At 41.8% G+C, this 25,565-nt stretch overlaps 1 pseudogene; it reads right to left on the bottom strand.

Annotated features, from left to right (window-relative positions):
- Positions 1–18,446: 18,446 nt before the first annotated feature.
- LOC108555081 (uncharacterized) lies at positions 18,447–20,777 on the bottom strand (annotated as a pseudogene).
- Between the last annotated feature and the right edge of the window lie 4,788 nt (positions 20,778–25,565).

Raw genomic sequence — 25,565 nt, forward strand, 5'->3', positions numbered from 1 at the left:
TCTTTCCCCCCCTTTGTTCTCATTCTGCCATTTTTCTTCTCCCTGTTTGTCACGTGCGTGGCAGGAGTACGAACATTTTTTCGTATGTTAATGCGAAGATCGCCTGCTAGGGGAGCTTTATTCGCAGCGACCGATTCGACGGCCGGAAGCTCAAACAGGAGAGTCGTTTCGGTGACTTCCTTTCGAGTTGCTGAAGGGGCGATGTTTAGATATCGCAAACGGAAGCGCGGGATTTGATTGCCGCGTGTGTGCCGGGTCGTTAGGGTTGAAATTTGGGAAGCGTGGACAGGGAATGCGGAAGAACTGAGAAGTTAGGTTAGGAAGAAGGGGTGCAATTCTCGACGCCCTCGTTTGCTCGGGTCAGACAAACGAGCGTCGACGTAACGCGGCAGGATTCCATTCTGAGATTGCAAAGAGAATTTCGGACTTAATTTTAACCTGTCTTTGTAATTCTTGTTAGCGATCCTTCATTAGGTTAGACCGTATAGATTAGGTCGTTGGTTAGTGTGTTAAATAGATTATAACGAAATAAAAAAATGAATTTCGAACTTGATTCCATCTTGTCTTTGTACCTTTTGTGAATGGGATCCTTTGTTACGTTCGAACGTATAAGTTAGATTCTTAGTTAGCGTGTTAAATAAATTATAATAAAATTATACAAATAGTAATTTATCTATAAATTGGTCCCTCTTTCGATTTTTCTATAAACAAATGAAATATTAGCTAGATAAAATCAGTGCGAGGGTTGTGTATAAATTTTTTACTGTGCAATTATCAAGTAGATCGACCAATCGGATAAATGCAACCAAATATCCAGCCTGAAGTTTTACATAAAGTCTCCGTTGCACGTGTTACAAATAAATCAGATCACTGAGATTAAACCAACTGAATGTCCCAGCAAAATTGCACAAAAATTGTCCACTTTACACAAATAACGCGTAAAATGATCAGTCAGATAACCAGAACTGATCATCCCAGCTAAAATTACATGGCAATTTTCCGCCTTGCAATTAACCAATACTCGAATATTCAAATATTCGAATTGAAATTGTATACTAATTTTTCACTTTACACATTGGAAATAAATTAGGTATCAATCATTAAATTAAGACAAAATGTTTTACATTCCATTTTGGAAGATCTAGGTCATTTCTGTTCATAGCAAAGTACTAAAGACTATACTATACACGTATAACTTAATATTATAATATAATTTAATATTGTACAATTTTTACTAAAAATATTTCCTTATATAATTATAAATAGTTTATAAACATGCAAACCATTGTTACCATCAAGGTATATGTCAAGATCAGTCTAGGATAGTCAGAATCAATCAAGATGCGTCGAAATCTGTCAAAGATAGCTAGGGTGAGTCCAAGGTATGTCGAGATTAGTAGAGGTTAATCCAAATCAATCAAGATTTGTTATAATCAGTTGTTGTCATACGCATGAGAAAAATGATTTAAAATGCATCCAAAGAATCGAGTGCTTCTTGACATTCTTATATCCCGAGGTCAGGGATCCTGCTCGTGGATCACGGTTTTCCACGGATCCCTGGGAATCACTGTAGAGCAGAGAATATCACGATAGCACGCCCGCATGATCGAGGACGAGAGGACAGGACAACTGGTCGAGTCAGGTCGTTCTAGTGGTACACGTGGAATTCGTTTGCGTTTTAATGAACATGCGAATGATCGTGGTTCTAGGGGCGTTCAGCACGGGCCAACTTTCGTGTCCACCTGTTCTCCGCGCGTGTCATTCGCACGGGATTGTAAAACGGGCCAGGGAAGAAACTCGTTTCCATTTTGGTCAACTTGCTGGTTCGGTTTCGCTGTTGTTCGACGCCCGTCGCATCGTTTCATGTCTATCCTCTGTGGTTGCTCTCTTTAATTCTGATCACCACGACGCGTTGTTCCCGCGCACACTACAAGCCTTCACGTGGTGGACTCGGCTGGCTATGATTTGGGTGAAACTTTCTTTATAATGTATTCATTAATTATTAATTAAACGAGACTGATCGTCGAATGTTCCAATTAAAATTTCGAGGATATTCAGCTCCTTGCACTACAATTATCAGTCAAACTTGTCGCGAATTCTTTTTAAGCTATGTTAATCAGGCGACCAGCAGTATATTCTAAAATCAATTATTTCTGATCTCTCTCTCTCTCTCTCTCTCTCTCTCTCTCTCTCTCTCTCTCTCTCTCTCTCTCAAATTTTATCGTGAATGGAATAAGTATATAGTGGTTAATTAAAATTGAATACTACTTCGATTGTTGCATGATTTTTCACAGTTAAACAAGAGGTCAATAGTAATTATAATAATGTACTTTCATCATGTCTTCCACCTCTTTTCTAGGCTTTTTTGTTGACACTGTGAGTTCCTATTTTGTCCAATCTTTATGGTTTATTGCAACAAATTTTTATTTTACATAATTCTAATATAATTAGTTTCACAAAAATTGAAGGGATTGACTCTATTTCAAGATTCTACAACAAAGTCTAGTTAGTATATTACTTTTAACCACTAGCTAATACCGCATGTACACTTTATGTGACACTAGAAGTTATGGACAAAAGAAGTTGTGTAAAGACCAGAATAAAATATAGTGGGGTTATTTGTTGTTGACTTTTCTACGTATACAGGGCGAGTTATCTTACTCTGCCATGCACAATCACTCGTAAACTGTTTGCTATATAGAAAAATGATCCAAAAAAATAATGTTCTGCTCCAAACCCTTTTCCAACATAACATATGGACTAAAAATAAAAATAATAGGAGTTAAATAAAAAAACACCATTAACTAGTGGTATAAAGCTACTAACTAGAACACTAATGTAACAGTAAGAAAAATAAGTATACTTTAGATAATTCATTGAAGAGGTCGCTTCAGTCCATCAGACGCATAGTCTTCAACCACCGGGAATGGCGCAGTTCACTGACTAAGCCCCGGATGGGTTGAATCAAACGATTTCATTCGATGGAATAGCGAGGTGCCGGTAGAGTAAAATTATGCGTCGGCGATAAGCTGCAATCTTCGCGCTGGATATCGAGAAAAGACAGCAATATTCAGCGCGCCGGATGAAGTAAGGGAGGCTGTAAAATTCTGCTGCGCTTCGCAGCTTGCGCGCTCGATGGCGCGGTACCAGCCAGCCAGCCGGCATTCGTCGAATTCAGTGTTATGAGGTGGAAAACAGCTTTTAAAAATAGCCGAATAACGTGTTTCCGATGCGCATTTACGTATGTGCAGTAACTTCAATCCGATTATCCGGTGGGCATATTTCTTCGGCGCAGCCACTCGAGCCGGCTGTCGTATAAATTTTCTAATGCTATCTCCATAATTCTGCCTCTCTTCTTCCCGCCGTTTCTCCGACTGTCCCGTGAAAGATTCGTCGCTAACGGATCGGACGTAAAAGAGACACTGTGCTTGGGACTTGACAGATCTTGGCAGGGCTTTGCTTTTACTTTATTCCCTGGACCTGGGCAATCGATCAGCATCCCCCTGGATCAGCAGATGCTGATTTCCGTCTTGAAACGAACCGTGCAACTTGACTGTAATTAATTTTGCACGAATGTGACAGATCTTTAGGATCCGTAATGACATCCTGTGGACACTAAGTGGTCTTAGGTATCGATGACAACTCTAGTAGTGAGAGTGTCTCTTTCCAGTGATCTTGGATGTCAGTTGCTGTTGTGTGCTGTCTCTTTGAGCTTGGACTGATCTTGCTCGTTGATCTTAAGAAAAACTAGCCGAACCTATAACACGATTTCATGATTTTCATGTTATCTTGAGTACTAATATTACAATTTCAACAATGATCTCTCTTTAAACTCAAAATATAATCTAAAATGTACATTAGTTCCGGTTGTACTTGATTTATTCAACGAGGATACCCGTGCGAAGGATTGGTGAGCTTGAGATTTGCTAGCTTGAAGTGTCATTACGAAACGAAGACAAAATTCAGGATTGTGCACAGAGTTAATCCGTACTGATTAACAGCTCAGTGGTCTCCGTTTAATAACCTAACAATGGATCGAAACATGTAAGAAACTTGACGCATTGAGGGAACGACAGCTACGGGCACATTGCTAGACCCTTTTACTATAATCTATGAATAACAATGCAAGAGCTAATGGGATGTAACAGAAGGAATAGGCAGATCTGTTAGATATTCATGGCGACGAGTATAACGTGCGATAAATGACGAAGAAAACAGCGTTCCGAAAGCGTGGAGAATACAAAACAGCCAACGCTGAATGAAGAATCCGTACGAAGTCATGCGAGGCAGAGTGCGTGTATTGATCTTCGGGGTTGGTTGGCGGCGGGGACATATCGGCAAAGAGGGATGAGACCAGAAAGGATCAGGTCAACCAAGAGTTACAGTCAGCCGATCCGTGTCACTTTCTTTCTATGCATGACACCCTGCACGCTTCCAGGATGACCTTGGGGATGCATCGCCGTCCGTGAAGCATTGCGATCTCCGATTCTCATCCCTGCGGACGAATCCAGTGATATTTCAGAGTTTGTTAAGGATCGACCTGGGGAACGTCGGAGATCTTGGAACAGATGGTGGGGAATTCTTAAGATGAAATCTGTTATGCATAATAATTAACTGTTTTCCATTTCGTTTACGAGCTTAGCCTTGAAAGATAACGATGTCCCGTATTAACGGATAAAATCTTGTCCATTGACGTTGCTTTAACAGGAATCCTTTTTTCTCTTCCTCTTTTCTGGCCTCCCACGATTTATAAAATTTACAACATCGCGAGAGAATATCGGAGTAGTACGAAGTAAATTTTTATTCGATTCGAAATAAATAAAATTGTTGGAAGTTCAATTTTCGTTTCCCACAATGATGGGATGGAACTCTGTATTGGTTCGGGCATAGAGCAACACGTTTTTCGGGCAGCAACGCTGCCCGAAAAACGGTCAGCAACCCCAACTTAATCGCGCGTATACCATATGGCTGGACGCATCCGGCACGGTTATGGCGATCGCGGTTACATTCTTCCAAATTGCCCTGACGCCATCTCGGTCCATATTTCCGAACGTTCCCGCGCTGACGCGATCGCTTCTTCCTCGCAGATACGCTCGATTATCGCGCCTGCTGTCAGGGATGAAAATTTAGGCAGATTTGCTTGGCACGTGTCGAGCATGTGTCGTGTATGTGTTATTACATTTGTCGGAGATATTCGTGGAACTGTGTTTGCAGATATGGCAGGTGTTACGATATTATTATCGTTGTATCTTTTTTTATCTAAAAATTTCATCATGGTGGCAGATTGTAAATTTATTCCTGACCCAAAAATTTCTGTTATGACTTGATGTTTGATATCACTTTATGTTTGGCAAGTACTGATTTTGCAGATGGTACTAATTGAAAATGTAGTGAAATAACAATACTTTGGAAATATTGCAATTAACTCCTCTACTTTTAATATATTTTTCATGATATTGCATGCCCCAAAATTCACGCAAGAAATTTTGATAGAAAACACAGGTTTTTAATTAAGAATTGTAAATGTTATTCAACAATGAACACGCATTATTCTTTCTTGTGGTGCTCCACTTTTAATAATCCTGAACTGTCAGTTATCACGCTGTCATTCTCGTTTCGTTGGCAATACTTTATCTCACATACGGCGCAAGATTCAAATCTTGCGTGAATTTTGGGACACCCTACATACGCCTCAAGGGAACATAACCTCTAAAATAGCATTACTTAAATTGTATCTTATATATACTGATATATTTTTGTTAATCAATATATAATTAAATAATGAAGAGTTAATTTCACGATACACTATCCTACATAGATCAGATGTACTTCATAATATATGAACGAATATACACTATACTTGTGTCAAGAGAACATAACCTCCTAAACAGTGTTTCTCTAAATTATGTATAATCTGTGTTGATATACCTTCACTAATAATTGTACGATGCAATAATCTAAGAACTATTACGAACTTGAAACAACAGTTTATGTTAGAAACTTTCTCCCAAAACATATACGACTTTTTTAATCAACTAGTTATTATTATCCATTCCTGAAGACACGTACTTTTTCAAATGTCTTTTTCATATGAAAATGTAACAACAGAGTACGCATGCATAATGAATACCAACGTTTATCTCACACAGTCTCACGGATTACCAGGACTGAACAACTCCGGCAAACATATCCTGTTCCATCTGTGACCACAAAATTCTCCTCAACTTCATTCAGAGCCAAAATATCGCGTTACATCATAATCCACCTACATTTCCCTTCGCCAGCCTTCATCTTTCCCCGAGCAGTCTACACGCGTGCACATAACCAGAAAAGCAAGATCGAGCCGATCTGCGTGTCATCTCGCGTTTCACGAGCATATCCGCTGAACCGTGTCCGGATCGACGCGGGCAGCCAGAAGTCGCGCGCCCCATTCGAGGATTTATCCTCACGGCGTCGTAATCCCGGGACCATCTCCGCTGCGCAACTGTCAGCACGAATAACGCGTGTCCCGACACGTCGACGAGGCGACACGATCAAGATTTCGCGCACGTGACGCCCTCTGGCTCGCCCCCCACTCCGTCGACCGCCTAACGCTTTTCCAACGGCCCGAGGCGCGCGCCCTCGCCGATGGAACATCGTTATCGGCCGATCGGACCGAGTAACATGCGTCGATATTAAAGAGCATAAAAGCTCTAGGGCAGCCAGGCGCGAAGCAATTCTCGCGGAATACACGACGATAACATCGGAGCCCTCCGATGTCCGAAACGTCGTTACCGTTTTCCCGCTGTTCTTTGTACAAGATTGTGGCGTGCTTGGGCGAGGACTATCGATCTTGCGCTTAAAGATTTGCGTGTGTGAACTTTTCTAATCCGTCGTGGTTTAGGTATATTTTGAAATCGTGTTCGATTTAGGTTATGTTTCGTTTGAAATAATTCCTCAAAGAATATTTTGGGCCATCGATACTCTCTACAGGTGAGAAAAGGTTAGCTTAAGTTAGATTAGGTTGCCTGGTACCTGTCAAGATTGGGAAATCAATTTGTTTCGAGTGTGAAATAAATCGATATTGTTTATTTTACTGATTCATATTAATATATTTGACATAATATTCTATACTAATTAATTTGTAGCCTTCCTAATACAGATGCATAGACAACCCAAATATCCATAAAGTTTCGTTTAATCATTCTGACGTCCTGAATCGTTTCAGATCCTTGGAACCTCCATTCTTCTCGTGCCTATCATCTCACTCATCAACGATTGTCTCACTTAACCTATTAACATACTACTTCGCGAGTCAGCGCAGGTCCATTAAGCAACAGTTACCCGCACTAAGGTTCATAAGAACACCGTGAACGTGGCGACACGAGTGACGAAATAAATTCCAGGAGCATTCTCCATTGAGTCCATTCCTGGATAGTTAGTAATCGGACGGAACATCGGAAATGGGCCGTGTGTCAAGCGAGCCGTAACGACGTAGCCGCAAGCTGTGCCAGGGAAAACGTAAACAAGCGTGGAGGGCATCAGCGTGACACAGAAGTGCAGGTGCGCGCGCAGGCCGGCAGAGCTCCGGCGCCGCTAATGACGCGGTACATTTGAACGCGTCAGATATCAGACATCCGAGATAACTATGCAAAAGCCGTTCACCGACGACGCTGGGCAAACGGGAATAAAAGCAAGCAACGTTTCAGAGCGTGTCGCAGATATTCGTACCGCTATCTCTCTTTATGGTACTCGATTGCGCTATGGTGGTTCGCGTGCTTTCAGAGGGCCAACGTGCTGCAATGGGCCGAACAGTACTCGTCGTGTACTGTCCATGCGCACGCACACGCAGCCGTTTGTTGTGTTGGCTTAGACCTGCGTGCATGCATACACATACCTGAAATAATATTACAAACGGAGGTTATCCGCCGGCCACGCTGCCAGTGGTGGCGGCGGTCGTTGCGATGGGGATGCTGGCTATGGTGGTGGTGGCGTTGATGGCGTTTCTGGTGCCGCTGGCGGCCTCCTGGCCGTCGCTGGTGGTAGCGTCGGCTGCGATAGTAACGCCACCCACCACCCCGCGGTGATTCCCCCACCGAGCCAACGTAATCATTCACGCGATATTCCCGTTATTGCGACGGATTTAAATAATATTCGCGTTAACTGATTTTTTCGCCAACCCCGTTATTTGTTGCTTGTCCATTTTGATTTGCGATCCGCGAGCCGCGCCAATATTTATGTTTGAGATATGTGTTTCATCTTTGATCTACGATTCCTCTTTTTTTTCGCCAGGTGTTTTATCGTGGTCGATGCCGTTGCTGATTCGATCTGTTTGATATACCTTTTTTAATACAGTGGACTGCCATGAAACACGATTAATACGTTGAACGATGTAGGAGAATCTTTCTCGTGTAATGCGAATTCAAACAGGTAAATTACTTCAAATAATTATCGTCGTGTCAATTCTTGTTTTCTTTCTTGTATCAGTTAGGATAATTTTTTGATGCTTCGCAATGAGATAATTTTGAAATTAGAAACTTTCCTTCGAGAGATTGGCGTAGACTTGCGAATTTCTGCGGAAGGAAGGAAGGTAGGACCTTGCAAAGGAATTCGCAAATTTCCTGCTCTCGAGTGAAAACTTCTAATTTCAAAATTATTTTATTGCGAAGCATCAGAAAAATTATCTCGATTGGTACAACAGAGAAAACAAAAATTGACACGATGATAATCATCCCAACCAATTTACCCATTTCAATTCGTATTATACGAAAAAAATCTCGTGTTACTTGCTTTATTCGTCGTTGTCGGTGAAAATCAAATTGAATAACAAATTGTGTATTAATAATATTAATGGAATGCAATGCATTATCTGTAGGCGTACAATTTATTTAAAGGAAGGTACATATTTTTAACACATATATGTAAACGAAGCTTTATTTCGCAGAAATTCAACAAAATGTATGATTTAACCAATTGGTTGTGAAGTTAGGATTGATTAAATTATTTTTTTTTCTTTTTTTATTCATAGATAGTAGTTTCTCGCAATACTGGGTACCCGTTTGGCACAAAAATCATGGCATTATGAAATTCGCGCGAAGATCAGTGTCCATTGCTATATTCATCCCCTTTCCTAGCTACTCGATTCATCAATAACCATGACTGTGCCGTTTCCTCGAGGTTGTCATTGCGATGGACAGCTTGGTGACTTTTATCACAACGTCTCTCGCGTTTATAGGCTAGAATAAGGATCGAATGACGTCCTCTCTCACTATGAAATTGAAATCTCGCGAGGAGCAACCCCTGCTCCTCGTCAAGACTGACCCTGTCACCTCGGTTATGGATACTTACGCGGAAGATTGCGCGGATGGGATAGTCTATGAAGTGTTTCGGTGTGTGCTCTATACGCAATACATCGCGGATAAGGTTATAAATGTACGAACATTTGTAGGCCCTTGTGTATAACTGCTATATTTCAACATTTTTGTACCATCTAAATATAACAGACATCTGGAAAATAAATATTCGATAGAGTTTAATGGTCTATTCCATTTATTTGTAAATGCAATATTAACGAATTTCGGACAGTTTAATGCTTGTTAGGATAAAAATAAATATTCGATAAATCGTGTTTTCTGTGAAATATTTGTACAGTGTTATTGTACATGTTGTGGTTTAAAATGGTTATTGTTGAAGATAGGTTATTTCATAGAATTTTTGTGTTGTTCCTGGGTTTGTACGGAAAACGAGTTAACGATGGCCAGTGTTATTTCTTATCCTTTTCAATTTTGTCGTCTAGTGACTTTATTTTCACGAGGTCATTGGAGTCTCTATGGAGGAATCTACTCCTATCATGGTTGTAGAATACGTTTAACAACTCTCTGCTTCGGAATAAACTTTCAGCTCGATGAAGATAGTTAAAGTTTGTAGAAGTTAATTAATTATACGATTTAATTTCTGACAATCGGAATGAAATTGGTAATCTTTTGTGTTTAATTGCCGTTTGATCCGTGCAATCAAACGCTTAAATTGAGCATTATATGCTGGATTATATAAACTTCAACGTATTCAATGTATTGACTGGGAAAGACGTGTTATCCCATTATGCAGATTACCGATGTTTTCGATAAAATGATTCGGTTTTTTCATCATAGCTTGTAAAGCATTACTAGACTTATGTCGGAAACGCGCTATACTATGACAGTTTTCAATTTATAATCACTGCATCATGTCGACAACGATAATTGAACCAAATAAAACTGAACGTCAGATTTTTATCATTTCAGGATATTACAATTTACATCTAAATGCAATAGATACCATTCACTTTATATTTCAAAAATTTCTAACCAGTTTACTATATTATATATTTCTATTTACTATATTTTTAGTATTGCTGTTACTATTATTATTACTATTACTATTAATATTATTATTACTATTGCTATTGCTATTATTAAATTACTATTACTATTACTATTTACTATACTATATATTTCTTTACTATAATAACCAGTTAAACGTCAAGTTTTTCATTCCATTATAAACTAGTACGCTGAGGGATATGTTATTAACAATAAATTAAATAATTTTACGTTTCTCATAAACTTCATGTCATAGACATTACTTAACTTATACACGTAATATATCAATATTGCAAAATATTCTTGTTATTTCTCGAATGGCACCGAAGCCATTTCCATTATTACTAATTCAACGAATATTCAGCGTTAATTCAATTTTCAATTACCGAAAAAAATTATTCGTCAAAACCGTCACGAGGTCCATATTATAACACTTTTCATCCCCTGATATCAAGCTATAATGGAGACAGTATATTACAATATATAGCGTCATATAGTTCAGCAATCCGACACCCCATCGTCACCAAGAGTTAGAAAATCTAGCGTTAAGCGGCGGAAAGCTGTGCATGCAACGTACCCAGCGATGGCTGCGTGTCTGGGAAAGCATCGGCCGGATTTCGCGTTTTCGTTGCGCCGGAAGGGAGAACTGCAGAGGTCCCGCCCTCTATCCAGCGTCCCGAGCAACGAAGACACGAAGACACGACTGAAGGAGAGTCCTTATCTTGCTCGAACTCTCGCGCCACGCTCGACCGTTCATAAAGTCTCGAGGTTAAGCCTGCAGCTAGTTCCCGGCTAGAACCTCCGGCTCTTTCGTCAGATTCATCCTCTCACTCGAGTTCCTCCGCGTACGACGGCTTGTACCGGCTTGACCGAGAACGTATAATCCGTTGCACACACCGGCTACAACCCATTAGTTGCTCTCCCACCCTCTGGTCGGCTGACGTCGTCGTATCCAACCCTCTGGACGCGTCCACTCTCGCCCCTCCTCTCCAGTGCACCCTTTAGCCGGTACCCTTAATAATGCATCCGGAAGATGCTTAATCGAGTCTCGCAACTCATTTGTGATTCGGTGGATGTGCTCCCGTAACTCTTCCTCTCCGACCCTAGCTCTACCTCTCGCTCGTTCACGCTGGTCCTCGCGGCACGTCGAGCTCGCTGTCTTTTCGTCTACCCTTCGTTTCCAACCCCGTTCACTCGCACACCCTCCATTGGCTCCTTCTCCGCTCGCGAACCGTGTTCCCTTACCGGTCCTGCACCCCGGTCTCTTTCTCTCGCCTGGTCTGCTTCGCCATCTGTCTTCTTCCCTCTTACTGGCCTCACTCACCGGTCAAAGAGAACTTTTCGCCGGTGAGTCGCTCCCGGCAGGTTACGCCTGCATCGACGAAAGCCTTCGAGAGTCCAGGGGAAATTGAATGACCGCGACTCGCCGTGAAGTTTCGATTCGTTGATTTAATCAGCTCGCTCTGGATGGTTCGCTTTCTCTGTCTCCCTCTCTTTTTGCCGCCGCTCAGCAGAAGCCGCGGGTGACCCTGGCCTGGCCAATTTGATTTCCGACAGGCGCATCGCAGTCAGGTGGAATCCTGTTACCGGTTTTTGCCAGCCGTGTCGCGCGAATTACGCCGAATTCACGGGTTACGATTGTTCCAGGGGCTCTCCTTCCGCATGGGTGTCAGGCTCTACCAGAATTCCGTAGCACGCGTTCGATTTATCGAGATGGTTAGGCGGGGATAATGGAGTCCTCTGAGAGGCCGAAGGGAACTGGGCACTCTTCGCTCGTTTCGAATTCCAAGAATTAATTTTTTCTCGGCGTTCAGTTAGCTACCATGTTAGTTTGGAGTAACTACTGGAGTGACTACAAGGAACCCTGGGTACCTTGGGTTGCTGCATAGGGGTAGTACAGAGAGTGACATTTCTTACAAAGCCATCACCATAGGTTTGTTATTTTAATAATCAAAGAGACCATAATAAAGACTGACTTTCGGAGTCTGTGAGGTTAATAGAAAAAATTTCTGCATTCCTATATACTGACAATATTTGTATTCCATCGATCAATAATTTTAACAACATACTTTTAATCAGAGACACCTTGAAACCAGCAATTATATTTTGAGAAGGAAAATATTACGATTGTCTTTAAATCTATTTTGTCCTTGTTTTATCAATTAATCAATTGAGGCCTCTGCGATAAGATCTAAGGTGAGTATATTCGACTCGTGCCTTAGATTTATCGATTTCTTGATCTCCGCTTGAACCCTCTTTTTCCTCTAGACAGCATATGAAGAGGGAGAAAATCACGTGAAGAGCATCTTTCGCAGATGATCCTAGTATATGACACTGGCCAGCTAGGGAACTTTCCTGACATGTCCACTGACAGACCCCACGTGAAACTTCTAAGATCCCTCTTCTTTTTCCCGTCCATTTGTCCCCCATTTTCCCCCCTTTTCCCATCTTATTCCTCCTTCGTCCCTCTCCGCTTCTTCCGTTCTGGTGCCCTTTCTTCGTCCTCGTTCGCCCACCCTTTTCCTCTTCGCAACAGAAAACCATAGAACCCAATACACCGCAAATTAGAATTTACTGTGCGAATCGTTATAGGATGAATAAACCGACCATAAACCCCACGATTCTACGACAGTCGTCCTACTAAAACCATAAAATCCTATTTCTCATACCTCCCAACCCACTTGTCATTAGATCTTCTCGTAAAACCCTCTTAAAAAAAGGACGAAGGGAAATAAAAGTAGCATGAAAAGTGAGAGAGATAATTAGCAGTGGTGAGTCGTAGATAACGAAGTGCACGGTGTATATACGAAGGTAATTATACCCTCTCGTTATACGTTATATAATAACGAGAAACGCTGTCGTGTTCACGCGCGCGCGTACGTCCACGTTTGTTCGTATCTATCGGAATGCAACGATGTCATCCGCGTTAATTGGAGATGCCGCATAGGTGTATTATATCCGCGCCGCGACGCCACGATCAACCGCGAAGCGACGCGACGTTGCCCACCATTAATTTACAAAACGATGATTAGGCGATGGTCTGGCCTGTGCGATGGTAGGAATGGAATAAATCAAGTGGCGTTCGTTCGGATTCGTTCGTTGGTTCGTTAAAAAATGTAAAAAAGAGCGACGAAACAGGAAGAAGGAGGAGAGTGAGAGAGAGGGAAAGGAAAAATGGGGGTTAGAGTGTAGGGGAAGACGGGACAGGAAAGAAAAGGAGGGAAATTGGCCGATGAATATGCATAAACCGAGTGGGCGAAGACACTTTTAACGATCGAGGCAAATTAGAACGTAGAGCCTTCGTGAAAGTTACGTAATTTACCGCCCCTTGTAATTGGTGGCTCACGGTGCACACGGAGAGGAATCGTTGTGTATCGTTGAGAACGTTAGGGAACTAAAGGAATGCGATAATGTTTACGTTAAACACCGAATTATCCACGTTGATGGCGTCGATCCGCCATAATAGCATTCCGTGGCGCCGCCATTTTTCAATCTTTTCGTTCATACGCGATTGTGGTACACCGTCGTGCCACTTGGACGCGTTCAGAGTGACTTGAAAACGGATAAATAATTTTCATCACCTTTCCTGATGCTGGTAAGCGTGCAATTGTAGTATAACCTGAGTAATTTCGATGGTGGTACAATGATTCCTTTCGATAATAGTGTTTTTTGCATTTTTTGGCGTCTTTCTGTGTGTCAGTTGGATAGAGCGAGAGAGTGGTTGGCTCGGAGATACGACGATAAGGATTCTACTACTTAGGTAGAGACTAAAGATATAAATATGCCTAAGGATCCTACTTCTTGGATAGAAATAGCATTTGTGAGGTAAGACTTGTCATATAAGGTCACTTGTTATTGTTTATGTGCAAAAAATAATCGGTGACGTCAAGTACAGAAATTATCTGCTGAAATTACGCCAGAAATCGAGACGGTTCTCCCCAGTTCGCGCTCGAATTCAACGCATTGCGAGACATTTATGGAAATAACGCATGGGGTCCCCTTGCATTCCCCTTCCACCCTTTAGCGAGCACGGTCAATTTTCCAAAGTAATGTTTCCAGTCGAACGGGGACCCGGTTTCCGTGTAATTTAAACGAAATCATAAAAGTGCGAATTACAGGCGTGGCAAAAAATTGAGGTACGCGACGATGAATAGCCGCCATTTTACTTTCGTTATTTTACGGCCATTTTCCCGCGCTGGCGTCAAACATCCATGCTGTTACGGACCTGTTCTTTTTACCTGGAACCGATCTGTAGCGTGCGAAGCATCGCTCTTGTTCCTTCTTCACGTCGTGACTCGAATTTGAATTTCCAGGGGTTGTGCAGCCCTCTTCTGTAGCTGCTGTAACTTTCATGGAGGTGTTATTCTTTCCCTGATCTTCTATTTCATCTTTCCTCGCCCTGTTTTTCCCTCTCTTTTTAATCATAATTACTCGTTAAATTTACAGTTCGTTTCCGTAAGACAGTTGGCAAATTGCTTCATTCTTTCGTTTCATTTATCACTACGTAACTGTATATAACAGTGGCTCTATATGTATACCTAACTGTAACTATATATACCTTTTCGTTTCTGTTGTACGACTTTAATTATTATTGCGTGTACTACATTTTGATGCACACTGTGGTTCATTAGGATGACATTAGAAGAAGACGAGTTGTCTCGAGTCATACATAATGTACCTAACAGTAATTATAGCTGATAGACAGTATATCATATAGTTAACATATTTAGGTAATTTAAACTTCATTAATTTTTGATTCTTTTTCATTGTTATTATAAAAGCAGCTTCGTAGAATTATTTTGACATCGTTTTATACATTTTTGTTCAACATTTTATACACAAACTCGGGGCACGTGTTGGACACCCGGAATCTAAGTAGGCTCAATGTGAAAGAGATATAGTGATTATTTGCACGTAAGCCATTAATATACAAGAAAAAGAAATCATGAATGGCCAGACCAGTAAATTGGATAGAAAATGGTAGGCTTCGAGAAGGAAGAGAAATAATCACCGTGTCCGTGGACACATTTCTAGCTCACTGGCAGACGTTTCACGTGTCGATGCTCCCGTCGTCGAAAGAAATTGTACAGTCGTTTCAAAGTTTTCTGTTTCACGAGGCACACCCTCTACTCCGGCATCCTCTTTATGAAAACTCGCCGCCATTCCCGCCCGACCGGCGCGCCAACGGATGAACTATTTTCCGCGAATATTTCGGAACTATCAAAAAATATCCTTTGAGGTAAGCATCGCTGGGGAGGCCCGCCGGTGGTTTGCATTCGTCTACCGTGAAAATGGAACTCTTCAAAAATTGAGCGCAATGCGTTCCAGATTCAACCGGCTGATATTTCTATCCGGTTGCAATAAAAAATGCCTCTCTTCCCCCGTGCGTCTCGATACGAAACAAAAAAGCAGAAAATGTAGCGAAAGAGGGGGGTTTGAAGAAAAGAAGGGTAGTGAAGATTGGTAATATCGATGAACTAAGCTAAAGGTTATTTCATTCCAAAGTTCCTAGATTTTTATTCGTTTCTGTTTTAGGTCTAGGAAGTTTTGAAAAATTTTTCTTGACCCGTTTTTTACTTACCCATTGCACTAATATTATTTTGCTTTCTGTGAGGTATCGTACTACCTAATCAACTATATAATTTAGGGATACAAACCACCGTCGAATCTGGCATTGTTATTTTGATATGGTATAGTATACGTAAAATGTGGGATATACTACCTACGTGTAAATAATATCTGTTGTATATAGATAACGTTATATAATATAGTATAGTACATACGGGTGGAATAGTTTCTGCATACTATAGTTGCATAGGTATATTACGTGTAACCATATAATAGGTTAGCATGTTGTAACCTACAAAGTTTTCCGTGGTATCGTAATATCTACTGCTATCAGGCATTCTATGTACAGCAATTATTAGTAAGCACTTATTATACCTAAATTATAGACAGTTATGTTTATAATAGTAGAACCTTGTTATCTAAACAGCTACCATCCAAAGATTCTACATATGAAACAGACTTTGTACGTATAAGCAGCATGTATGTGTTAGCATCGTAGAGGGAATATATAATAGTAATTATTAAAATGAAACTGGAGATACTTTACGTCATAGAAAACGATAAGAATTCAGTATGATAGCAAAAATGACCGACGACCGTTTATGGAATTAGAGGAAAGTCTAGTGAAGGTAGCCTAGCTGTACATTAAAATTTAATACATCAAGAAATGAATAATTTTCAGTAGCAGAAAAAAATATAGAATTCATAGTTAACTGAATATCATATACTTCCTTGCTAGTGGTATTGTTAGTTCTCAAATATATAAAATAATCCGTTGGATAATAAGTACCAACTCCAATTAATAAGTACCGAAAACTTGTAATCTTAGTTTTACGTATTGGCATTACCGACAGTGCGTTACGGTAATTCAGACCTGCCATCTAGCGGCTAAACATTCTCGAAGTGCGCAGAAGTCCACTGGCCCCGCGCCTCTGCGTTATATGGCCAATCACTCGCAACCAAACCTAACTACGCAAATTTCACTATTCTTCACTTTCCCAGAATAATATTACTGAAACATTACAAAAATTTGCCAAATACAAATGTTTTATAACAACTAGTACTTCCAAAAATTCACGAGACAGTGACACAAATTAACCTTCCATGATCTAGAATCGGTGGGTAACAAAATTATCTTCGGCTAAACCATAGTATCCATCGTATTAGCAAGTTCCTTTGGATTCATTCCAGTTTCGAGGTTATAGGGCACGGAAACCCCAGCGACGATTTCGAGTCACCCTGTACTGCGCGTCGGTCCCCATAGGCCTCTCGTATTTTTCTGGCGACGCGTTTCCAGCGATCCATTAATTGCTGACCTTGTTAGCGTAGCATTGTGAAAGCGGTGGTGGTCCCGCGACGGTGCTTGGGCCGCGCCCGCGGGACTCGCGCCGACCAAGGGGACAAAGGCGAAGAACAGAGAGAACTCGATGGGGGATCGGTGGAAACAGACTAGGAGGGAAAATCTCGCTTGGCATTGTCATGCATTCAGCTCTGGCACATAATAATGCCGGCCCTCCTTTGTCGTTTATGCGCCCTCCTGTTTTCTGGCTCGCCCCGGTCACGATCGCCTGGCTACCATTGCCCCGTATACCCCGTGTTCCCGGCGAACGACCTAACCTCTTTGCGACCGCGTCGCGACACGGGAAAAGGCCGAGGAAATGCTTTCATTAGGAGTGTATGAGTGTCCTCATAGAAAAATTTTTGAACATCCAGTTTCGCATCCACTTTGTCGCTTATCTGTTTCGTTCGCGTGGAAGGAACAGGTTATGTTTGCGGTTTATATGACGTCTTTGCTTCTCGGAATTTAATGTTTCATATGAATTGATATGATCAGACTTTTCTTTTGGTATTATTAATTCTTTCAATTCGAAAATTTTTCACACCCTGCTTTGGATCCACTTTGTCCTTTGTTTGTGGCTTAATTATTCCGTTTGAGTGGGTAGAAGAGGTTATGTGGTGTTTCTGGTCTTTGTTTCTCGAAATCTAATTTCTTTCTGTCAAATTTTTGATATTTTAGTTATCAAAGTGGACAAAATTAATTATTAAACGTATTTATTTTAATTATATTACTCGTTATTATCCGTAATTGAATCACCACTGTCTGTATCTTATTTAGATACATGTCAGAGATCGCGAATTGAAACGATAATGTAATGACACCCTCGAATATCCATTTTCGATTATCACTTTCCGGAACAACGAAAAGGAGTATTATTTCAGTTCTACCGTTGTTACCTCCCTTCTCGTCTGAATAAGCACTCGATAAATACTACACACTCTGTGTATCCGCACCATGAATTCGTGAACAGCGTGTGCATTACGGAAGCCAAGGGAGAAACGTTTTGCCAAATTGTAGAAGAGTGTTTTATCGGCGATAAAGACGAAGAAGTGTCGTATTCCCGGCAAGTTCGGCTTTCAGAAGCTGCGTATCAGCGTGAATGTTCGAAGTAGCTTCCTCGAGTGGGATGCAATATCGCCTGGTGGATTGCCGGGCATGATCGAAAGTTCTTGCAGCATTCCGAATTGTGTAACAACCGTCTACAGTCGGGATCCTATAGTTTGGTAATTGTCCTTCCGTGAGCAAGTTGTTTGAGATGTCCTCGAGTAAGGATCGCAGTCTGAAGAGCATGCAGATCGTGCAATTGATTCGTCTTTACCGATCTCACAAAGCGGCAATGCCTTTTGTTAAAAGATTTCGTACTAGTTGCTGTTACGAATCGATTCTTCGTTCTCCATAGTCGCAGACTCTGAAGAAACTTTTCTCTCTATTCTCCAACATCGTCGAACAATCGAATTTACGCGTGTATATTAATAATTCAAAAGTGTTTGCATCAACGTGTACTTAGCGAGGTGTCTCGGGAAGTCTGAGACCCTTGTCTTCACAGCTTTCTGCCAATTTGGCAGTACAGACGCTCGAATAGGTGAACAACGATGCCTGACCTCGCTAACTTTTCGATGCTACGTCACTTGTTAGTGAAGGGTTAATTCTCTGGCATAACTTCGGAACCAAAGTTACCTCAAATCGCAAACGAAGTAAGTACATGTAGGCTGACTCCACTAAATTAACTGAAAATGAGAGATATCGATTCTTTGAAAAATTGATTCGGCAATCTAATGGCATAACGGAGAAAGGCTAGAAGTTGTCAAAATTCAAGAGAATAGTATTTTTAGCGTGAAGCTTCGTCTATCCTAGGAGTTAGAGCATTAGCTAAAACGTTGCTGAGAGTCTGGCTTTAGTAACTGACAATGAGTGACAGTAGCTTCCGTGATATGTCGAGGATGTAAAATCGGTGCAGCGTCATAGTTTACAGGTTCGGGTGCTTAGACGAGCGAATTGACAGAAACTCGAGGAGATAAGGGTTCGAAAGCCTTGCAAGATCACTCGAAATACGCCGCAGCCTGGATTCAGTACCTATCGAAGAACGAGAATGATGCACACGATTCTGATGTCTTCGGTGCATCAATCATTGCCACCACTCGGTGCTTTAATTTAGGTAGCTGTACGTTAAGCTCTGGCACACCAATCCAGCACATCAGAAAGATTACCGAGGACTAGAATCAATTATAATTCGCAAACATTAATCAATACCTTCCACCTCACCTTGAAGTCACCTAAACCTTTCACCAAAAAACCCATTACCCATCCCACAGTTTCCCCGATCATTTTCATCTACCTTCCCCAATATTCTCATTCATTAACTCTTCGTGGATGGGTGTCAGTAAAGTTCCAAGGCACGTGCAAGAACATTGCTGCTCACTCTAAACTAATTATATACTCGTGTGATGTGTTCTTATGCGGCATCCGTATTAACTCTTGTGAATGCAAAATATTGGTAACGGTAAACGATATTTTTATTTTAAAACCGTCAAAATGAAAGGCATCAATTGATAGGTCAGTTCGAATTATTAAATAATTATCAAGTTCGCGTTGATAGTAGAAAGTTATAGTAGATAGTAGATAGTGGAAAGTGATAGATGTAATTTGTCACAGTGACGATAACAAAAATAGAGGTTATGTTACAGGTTATGTCAAAGGCAGTAGTCACAATTTAAATTCATGTTTCTTGGGTGGCTATTTCCATAAATTCTAACGAAGTTTATATGTACAAAGGAGTTTGTCTAGCCACGCTTGAGACTTAAAAATTCACGGAGGAACTGTGTCCGTGTTATTTTCCCAAAAAACGATACTAAATCGCCAGAAAATGATCTAAAGCTCACAGTTCTTGAAATATGTGACAAGGAAATGTATAAATAAAAGACCTCTTTGTCGATATCACCGTAGTTCAATGCGCAACTCTATTCAAAGATACTATTAAGAAAGATCAAACCTAACCTAAAACCACGTCTCGTCTAATCATATACCGTATCCCTCGCGAGCTCGGAAAAAGAAAATGAAAAATAAAAAGCGAAAAGGAAGGAGAAAGAGGGAAAAGAAAATAAGAAGACGATGCCGAAGAAAACGCGACGGTTGGGATGTTGGAACGGCCGCGGCGTTCTGACGAGGGACAACTGGGCCAATCGATACCGCAGCGAGCGGTGGCGGGTCGGGGTGTATGGCAGAACGAGCGGCGGCGGCGGCGGCGGCGGCGGTTGTAGGCCGGTGAACGTTTGCAGCGCGTAGGATGGGTCGGGGGAATTTGGGGGGCTGTAGGTGGCAGTAGGCAGCGGCAGGATGTCGCTGGGGTGCCGCGGCGACTGGGGTGGCGCCACCGTCGCGGCTAACTGCGTAGCGTGGCGGCCGCGCGTTCCACGCAGTGCGCAGGCTCGCGTTGCGGACCAGAGTTTTCCACCACAATGTTGTTGGACCTGTCGTTTTGGCCCGTGTTTCGATTGTTGTTGATGCCGTTGTGTCGCCGGGAAAATTTTCATCGTGCCGATCGATTCGTCCGTTGACGTGGCGCGCCTTCTCTCTCGCCGCTCTCTCTCTCCGTCTCGTTCACACGGCCCGCCGGCACGGCCACGCGAGCGACCACCACCTGGTCCGAGTGTTACAAGCGTGTGCAGCATCCCGAGGCCCCGAGTTCTGCTATAACCTTAAAGTTCGTATCGGGGACGCGAACCTCGCGAGTGTCGGTCTAATGTACGAATTCGGCTGCACTTGGCTGTGTATTCTCGTGTGTGTGACCGCGCATAAACAGTGTTGTTGATGGATCAGTCGGTTTGACGTGCGCGGACAAGGTGTGTCGAGGCGGGATCGCGCCGGTTAATCGTAATATTACGTTGGTCCTCGACTTGACTGAACTATGGGGCGATGGATGAGAAGCAAACGATCGTCGCGTCGCCCGACGACGATCGTGTGACTTGTTTACACGTCCTAGCCCTCGCGCAGTTTGCGACCCATGTTTTGAACTTGGACTCAGGGAGGAAGTGAGATCTCGATTTGTGGATTTAGATATAGTGTTACGATTCGGGAACAGACGAGATCGCGGGGCTGTACGTTGCAGGAAGTGGCGAATGGGCGGTCTCGCAACTGTTTGAGATAGAAGTGAGTAATAGCAGAGTAAAGTGACCGCTGTATTGGTCGTGATGATCATCGTACGGCCATAAACTGTCGCCCGAGTGATTCAATTGCTACCACAAGCCAACCCAGTACCAGCGATGTATCACTATATCACGCAAGTAGGCATAGATCGTGTTGGTAAGTGGAAGTTAGGTTAGGTTAATGTTTATCGCCTTGCCTGCTGGCCATGCTTTTAAATTTATTGTAAGAAGCAGGAAAGATAATTTGGGGATCTTGTTTTATCTAGAGTGAAATTTTGTTCACGTTGATGCATCAGAATTGCATCGTTTATTATTTATCCGAGTTGAGAATACTTTATTTATCCTTCCAAGTTTTTATTCGGTATGTTTCGGAATTAAGTTTAATGCTTATATTGGAAATTTGTATCTATTTGCTTGGATGAACTTGTGTTATCGTTCTATATTAATACGCTTTTAAACTTTGTAGTTTTATTTACCTATTGCTATGCTTCCTTCTCAAATAAATATAGTACGATGTAGACAAATATAACAACGCGTTTGGACCCTCGTGTGCATATAAGTATTGTATAGGAATTGAATATTATCGCATTGCTTTCTGATCATGAAACATTTGAGATTTATAGTTATAGTATAGTAGTTGCATATATTATATAAGTTTATAACTTATAACTTCTTCTTAACCTTCAATGATCTTTCAAATTTAAGAAAATTACTATTGTTTCCAACTAAATTCAAATTTTGTTCAAACTTTATGCAAAGATACTTCAAAGTTGTGGAGTATTACCAGATAATGTTACCAAATAATGCGATATGTACCTAATCTTTACCATCATTACAATCATTACTATATGACAGTGGCTACCACAGTTGACAATTACCAAACGATCATCGTCTGGCGATCGATCGAACGTGACGAGGTCAGGTCAACAGGTCCACTTTTAACTTTGACCCAAAACTGCACCGATTAAAGGTGATGCGAGAGAGCAACAGACGCGCCGCCGAAACACGAGCGCCGAAACCTGCGGCGTCGCTAATTATTCGATGGAAAAAGCGCCACCTGGAGAATTGTATACGATTACAAAGTTTGTCGGCTGGCTCCTTAAGCGATCCACGCCGTCGACGTCGCGATTTACAATGCAAATGGCGGACGGCGGGTAACTTCGTAGAATTATCGGTCAAATCGCAAATTTCATCCTACCGGTTTCCAGTTGTAAATTGTTCGTTCGCGTATTTACACGGAATTAAAGCCGTTCCTTCGAGACCGCTCAAATTATCTTACGACGTCATCTAATTTGCCGAGTTGCCAGACGTATCGCGGTAAATGGAATTCGACTATGCGATTGTCGTAGTTTTGGCTGCTTGCTTAGGTGAACTCGAGGTAACAAACGTCACGATAGTTGGCGCTGCTGTTGCTGGGAGTAAAAGAAGTTATGAACTACCATCGACTTATATCGATGAATATACGACGTATATAGAATTTCTTTCTATACTAAATATTTTGTATATTTTTATATGTATATATTTTGGTGTAAATAATTGGTCAAAATATCTGCCATTCTAATATACAAGATATACCAAAATATCTATACTTGTAATTGGCATGCAGATATGGTATTACTTTGTTAGGATTGTAATACGACTTAAGTGGTACAAGGAAAAGGTGTAATATCCTAACCAGGAGTTAGCTACTTTGGAATTATTCATGAATACGTAATTGACAGGTTGACTGCTATAGGGATCACCAGTGACCAGCACTAGAGTTGCCAGTGACACCGTGGGGGTCACCAGGGATCTGCATTAGATTTGTCAGTAACGCCGTGGGGGTCACTGGTGATCGGTGATACGATAATTGATTGAAGTATTTAAATTATGACAATGATAAATTTTCCACTGATTTAATTATTATAACAATAATATAATGTAATAAGTACATTATAAACCGCCAAAACATTAGAATGTACTACAGTTGTACTGAAATATTTTCAGTGATATAGATAAGAAATACAAAATTTATTTATACGAAGTATATTAAAGAGATATAAACATTTTATTACAATTATTATATGAATACAGAAAATTGGTATCACGTAAGACACTATATACCCTCGTGTTGTAATCCCAAAATATTCCCAACTGACACAACCCCATATTTAAAAATCTGACATCGTCGATATAATCAAAGGTACAGGTCAATTTCCCTAGCCTAACCGAATAACCTAATAACTGCATTCCTAGTAAAAGAAGGAAAACGTTCTCCTAAGTGAAATTGCAAAATCCAATAAGGTTATGCATTATCCCGCAATATCCTTGCCTTATTGAATAATTACTTATTCAGAATTCCCGTCAAGTATCGTACCCGGATGGAAGAAGACACAGGAAGAGATATCTGGTCTAGATTTCGAGGCACGAACCCCTCTGACATTTTCGTCACGGCTATATTTTTTTCGTCCCCCGCGGCGTGAAAACACGCGCGCGGTATTCTTAACATTAACGCGCCTATTTGGGAAATGTATGCAGGTTAGATCCCAGGCGTACCGGCTACCCCTTGTACCCGGGATTATATTAGGTCCTTCAGGCTTTCTGCACGAGTCTCCGACGGAATATAAATTGGCCTGGATACGATAGCGGCGAAATGAAGGAATGGAATAAAATTTGCAACGTCTTTCCACCACGAGCGCATCGATTTCGCCTTCCGATGGAAAAATAAAAGGTCCATGCTCCCGTTTGATTTGATGGCATGTTCATGCAAATGATCTTCGAGTTTGCTGAAATCTTATCTGCGGAGAAATATTTTATAGCAATTACGCTTCTTCCCTCGTATTTCTGGGCGACGAGTTTGGAAATGGCGTATGCAGAGGTTAAGTATTTCTTCTGGAATTATAAATATTTTATTTGACAATAAAATCTTAACCTAACATACAGCAGAAGTAAAGGGAAAGAAATATTTAGGTTTCTTTGAGTTTATTCAGTTACTTTGGAATTGGAATTAAGTCTCTGACGAAATCTAGAAAATTTTCTGCTTGACAACCAAACTTAACATACAGTACGTTCGAGCATATTTGAACTCGATTGTTAATTTTCCAAGTTCTATTTATCCTGATAAATATAATTATATAGAATTTAGACTTCTTTAAGGAATATACCTTTTCCACTTAATCATTACTCGACAACTTTCCACCGAGTAATTAAATTAATTTAGACCCTGCCAATATTTGCATATAAGAACTTCCATCATCATATATATAACAATGAGTAACCAAATTGTCCAATTTCCATTTCGACTTCACTGGGTCTGCAAACTCAACGGCGCTAAAAAATTCTCGAAACACGAATTACTAACTTCATTCGACCCATAAACCCCGTACCTTTACCCCAATCTCCCAAGCAACAGCCACTCGAGCAAGCCCGCCAACTACGCCACCTAACCTACAAACTCCACTACGCTCTCCAACCTGCTCCAAATCCACGCTATCCCACTGATCCCCCCAGTGACATCGGTGGAACTTCCGAAAAATCTCACACACACTGTTAACCCGCCAATTGTCTCCACCGTCGCACACACGTCCAGCCCCGTCGCACGACGCGCCACGCCACTTGACTCCTTTATTCAGGCGCGTAAAAAATGTCGGCCGAATGGATCATGTCTAGGTTAGGTCTGGCGAAACAATAAGAAAGCGAAGGAGCAGGACAGCGCCGCATTGTTCATACGGCGGTGGCCGTTGCACGTACGCGTTCCCCGTAACGCATTCTGCTTTAAGGCCACGCTGCTCGTAAGCAAATTAGAATGGCGCACGTGGCTCGCATAAGTCGGCATCGTGTCTGCGTGCTTCTCCGTGTGGGGCGCATCGAGCTGGATTTGTAAGGCCGTCCGACTCCCACCACTCCCAGTGGCCCCCACCGCCGCGCCAATGGGCTTTTCTCCCGTGTTCTTCTCGCCCAAAGGGCACGGACGCATCGGCAATTACGCCACTTTATTGCTAGGGTTACGTGTCGTGCGCGGAATTAATGCAATCCGCCCCGCAGGGTGGCGCTCGCAGCCGTTTTTTCCAGCATTTTCACCGCGAGCGACGTTTTCTCCACGGCTCTGCCAGTGGCCCCAGTTTTATTCGAAGATTCCTGATGCACGCAGGCTAATTGAATTCGAGGGTACTAATTATTCAGCGACCAGGAAGAGCG

Source organism: Eufriesea mexicana, unplaced genomic scaffold (assembly GCF_001483705.2).
Source record: "Eufriesea mexicana isolate 0111107269 unplaced genomic scaffold, ASM148370v2 scaffold76, whole genome shotgun sequence".
In the NCBI taxonomy this organism is placed as follows: domain Eukaryota; kingdom Metazoa; phylum Arthropoda; class Insecta; order Hymenoptera; family Apidae; genus Eufriesea; species Eufriesea mexicana.